This window comes from Sprattus sprattus (genome assembly GCF_963457725.1).
Source record: "Sprattus sprattus genome assembly, chromosome: 3".
NCBI classification, from domain to species: domain Eukaryota; kingdom Metazoa; phylum Chordata; class Actinopteri; order Clupeiformes; family Clupeidae; genus Sprattus; species Sprattus sprattus.
Genome location: NC_137922.1, coordinates 58694605 through 58699604, shown reverse-complemented (window position 1 = coordinate 58699604; position 5000 = coordinate 58694605). Strand labels below are relative to the sequence as shown.

The 5000-nt window shown below is 42.2% G+C and overlaps 1 protein-coding gene across 1 annotated transcript in view; it reads right to left on the bottom strand.

Moving 5' to 3' along the window:
- ccndbp1 (cyclin D-type binding-protein 1) overlaps window positions 1-5000 on the bottom strand; it is a 21697-nt gene that overhangs the window by 3832 nt on the left and 12865 nt on the right. The window lies entirely within an intron of this gene.

Genomic DNA, 5000 nt, shown 5'->3' with positions numbered 1-5000 from the left:
CACTGCACACACACACACACCTGCACTGTATTTTCTCACCTCTTTGGTCCACATTTAATGATCTTAATCGGTCCGGAGTTGGAATGCCATTACCGGCTACTGCAAAGCCTCTATACAATGCAATCCTTTGCTGCAAGCATCCGCATCCTCCAAGTAAACCACTTTCGCCACAGATGAATGACATCCATCCATCCATCATCTCCACACACACACACAAACACACACACACACACACACACACTCCATCCAATGTGCCTCCATCATCTCCACACCTCTTCTAACCCCACCTTTGCAATCCTTCGGGGCAAGTAGGGATGCAAAGGTACACGCTACAACTTGACTCTTGATTCAACACGATGACGAGCGCAAGAAAACTGTAAACAAACCAAGGTTGAGTCTGCATTGCTTTGCCACTGTTGGCTTCTCTCGAGTGGAAACAGTTCTACTGAGACGTTTCCATTTACATCGCCATCACTCAAGAAAAACCCTTTTCAGACACACACACACACACACACACACACACACACACACACACACACACACACACACACACACACACACACACACACACACACACACACACACACACACACACACACACACACACACACACACACACACACACACACACACACACACACACACACAATGAAAAACCCTTTTCAGACACACACACACACACATGTTTCCATTTACATGGCCATCACTCAAATCTCAGACTCAACCCCTATCTCTGAATCAGCCCTATCTCAGATGGAGGAAGAAGAGTGCACTCGCTAGCTAGAACAACAATCTCTCGCTGTTGCCTTAATAAAGCAGAAATGGATCCCAGGAGTGGAAAATCACAGAAGGCATTCTTCCTCTGGTAACTTCTCATTTGGTGGGGCCTGGGTGTTGGTTTATGGTGCCTCAAACAAACATACCAGAGATGCACTGTCCCAATTGTGGATTTTCCCACCCCCTGCTAAGACTCTTATCTCAAACCTATGTGTCTGGTTCTCTCTCAGTGCTTTTCCATGCCGGGGTGAAACTGGGGGCAGAGAAATGAATGTAAGAGTGCTTAAGTGAAATATTGCATTAGATGATTATTTCTTTGTCATGTTTGGGTTCATTTTAATGGTCTCAGCCTGAGTAGTTAAATGGTCTCAGTTCTACAGCTGTATATATTAATTAAAACATAGGTATCAGTCTCTATCAGAGTGCAAAGGTACTTCTCTTAGGAGGGGGTCCATCCCAATTTTGGGTGAGAACTCCCTCCATTTAGTTGTTACTGTGTGACTCTCATCTTGAGAAAGCTCGTATCTATGGGGGTAATTACTAGGCCAGATGCAGGACTAAAATGGGTACTTAAGGGTAAGACAGTCATAGAACTTGGAGCATTCTGCATTCAGATCTCGTGCGAGTAGCCATTTCGAAGCAGCCAGGTATGTTCATGTTCTCTAAGTGTTTTTATGTTTCATGTAGTGTTCTAGACTTGTTTTCTTCACTTTAGGCCTGATTGGGTCTCACTTGAGACAGTTCCAGAGGGCCATCTCAGCGGAGGTCAAGTGAAGGTCAGGGCGATGAAAAGGTCGGCCCGACTTACTGAAACTCTGGGTGAACCAGGAAGTAGGATAACTAATCTGTTGAGAATACCTTGAGATCACACACACACACACACACACTCACACTCACACTCACACTCACACACACACTCACACTCACACTCACACTCACTCACACTCACACTCACACTCACACTCAGACACCCACACACACACTGTTGAGAATACATTGTGAATACCTTGTTATGGTAACGAGTAGATTAAAATGCTGTAACAATGTAATACCTTGCTGCTAAATACCAGTGAAAAATGACACGCTTAGCTGGTTCCTTCCCAAAACAGAAAGTCTACATTCAAGTGAAAGATCAGTCGGTTCTTTAAGTGATCTGTTCTTGTTAGGCCGTAAGGTGAACACGGTTTTCGTTTCAGCCCGTTCCACTCACTGGCATCTACACAATCTTTAGCTTATAAAAAAGAACGAGTCGTGGTTAGTTACCAAAAAAAAGTTCGTCGCTGATTTTCCAGTCGATTGTCTGTATGGATTTGTTTTATGCAGAACTAGAGACTTCAGAGCGTAATAAGATTTTTGTCGGGAGCCGTGCCACGGTTCGACACGTGATCATGCTACACCAATGAGAAGGCTGCATTTGTCAACAGAATGGAAAAATGGCGGCTCCCGTGTGGTTAGAAACATCGTTAAAGATAGAGGAAAACATCCGAACATCCTCAAAAGTGGGCTAAATTAATTCTAATTAGTGCTGTATAGATAGCCGCGTCCAAGAATAACAATGAGGCAAATATACGATAATGTTATTTTTATGTTAAGTCATTTACATCAAGTTTAACATACATGGGAATACCCATTACTGTGGATCTTACATGGACTGTGAACAAACACCCACCGAAGAAATTAAGGCAAAGACTGTACTTCCTACATCAGCTGAGGAAGTTCAGCACCATCAGCTGTGTGTCCTGACAGCATCACTTGGTATGGGAACTGTACAGCCTGTGACTGCAGCACCGAATCATCAGAGCATCTCTCCATATTCTGCAGGAGACCTACAAGAAAAGACCTACCTACCAGCGCCCAAGGTATTGTAAAGGATTCCTAACATCCTGACCATGGACTTTTCAAAACACTGAGGTCAGGCAAACGTCTCTGTTGCTACAAGACCAGAACAGAGAGACTGAGGAGGAGCTTCTTTCCTCAAGCATTCCTTATCCTGAACACACACAATGACTATAAAACATCAATTACACCTTTTTTCACACACTGCTCTTTAAACTCCCTCTTGCTATTTATGAAAAATATTTCTTGATCTTTCTTTCTTCACACTCGCACAGAAAAAACAGTAGTATTTTTATGTATGTGACAAATAAACCTCCATGTATCAATAAAAGGCAGTAATTGTAAATACCAATGACCATCTGTTTGTTCATTCATTCATTCATTCTTCCACAAATGAAAACAACACTAATGAACCATAAAAACACTCTTTATGAAACATGAAATATGATATAAAACTGTACAAAACTGAATAAGAAATAACAGATTAGGGACACTCAGTCCTCACTGTTAGTGTCAGTGTCAGGACAGTTATCTTCCAGTTCCTACAGCAACGACATAGGTCAACTATGCAACACAATCCTGCAGAAAAACATCTGTCTGTCTCACAGGCACCTTTGCAACACAGTGTATCACATGCAAAACACTGTCAGGGGCCGGATTTCTAGTCATCCAGGTGACGTGCAAGTTCCCATTCTCTATTTGCCAACCATATCCAGCAGGTGATCGAGCACTTATATTATGTTTGAGACAGGACCTCATTATTGCAGCCTGGTAGTTTGCCCTTTTGCAGTGCTGATGGAGGGCATCAGTGGTAGGGGGAATGGATAATTCTGGCAAGGCTGATGATGTCATACAGAAAGCCTTGAACCTAGCTTTATTTACATTATCAGCAGCCAACTGATCATATAAGTGGCATACATACTGGCAAAGAAATGCAAATGTTGACTGCTCCAAGTTTAAGTTAGTACCTAAACTTTTAAAAGCCTTTAGGTAGGCCTACTCATCTTTCTCACATGCAACAGAAAATGTCTTTTTTTTCTCCTTTGCCATTAAAGGCACTTGTGGAGTCACACCCAGAAAATGTTTGAATTCCGATCAAGGCTGAAAACACACTGGTTCCAAAAGCTGATGACACCTTGGTAATGTCAATGATACATGTCCTGTTGCCAGTCCCTGTGAAAACATATAAAGTGCATGGCAAATCTGTCTGCACACTTACAGCAATGACTGCCACATCTGTAGATGCCAGACAGTGTAGCGGGTTGAAACGGAAACAGGGTTCACCTTACAGCCTATATGAGGATGTGCATGTGTGTGAGTGTGAGTGTGCACACACTGGGCACCTTCACGAGTCTTCTCTCCAGTCTTCTCTTCCACACACACACACACACACACACACACACACACACAAACAGAGTTGAAGACCTTGAAAATGTTTTCCCACATAGTATGTTTTTGCATATGAAAATGCCAGTGAAAATGCCTTTACATATTGTAAACATATAAAAGGTCAGGCACATTTATGTGGACCTTCCCTGCCATGTACTATCAGGTGACGTTTTAAAGACCCAGCTTGTTTAGAAGTTTTTCCACATTGGCATGAGTATCAACATATGCATTTGAGAAGGGCAAACTTCACACTTCAGAATTCAAGCATTTACATGGCTTTTCTTCACTGTGCAACCGCTGATGGCATTTCAGACTTGATGTCCTAGTGTAGTGTTTCTCAACCACTGGGCCGTTGCACTTATCCTTATTACTACTGTATTTTGTGCTGTGTCTTACTGATATAATGTATTTAACCCTTATTTAATGTTAATCACAATTACAAACGAGGGTCTGACAGGGCTTACAATTAGGTGTGAGTGCTCCAGATCAATGAGGAAAAGTCAGCCCCCTCGCTGGATTTCTAAAGTTGGGATGATTATTGTATTTCTGTAATGACTTCTTACAATGTTGCATGGAATTGTTTGTGTATCATCTAAGCCTATGATTTCTCATAGTTAAGATCACCTTAGCTGACGTAGGAAGTACAGTCTTTGCCTTGATTTCTTCGGTGTGCTGGGTGTTCACAGTCCATGTAAGATCGTCAGTAATGTGTATGCCCATGTATGTCAAACTTGATCTAAATGACTTAACATAAAAATAACATTATCGTATATTTGCCTCATTGTTCTTCTTGGACGCAGCTATGTATACAGCACTAATTAGAATTAATTTAGCCCAATTTTGAGGATGTTCAAGTGTTTTCCTCTATCTTTAGCGATGTTTCTAACCGCACGGCAGCCGCCATTTTTCCATTCTGTTGTCAAAAAGCAGCCTTCTCATTGGTGTAGCATGATCACGTGTTGAACCGTGGCACGGCTCCCGACAAAAATCTTATTACG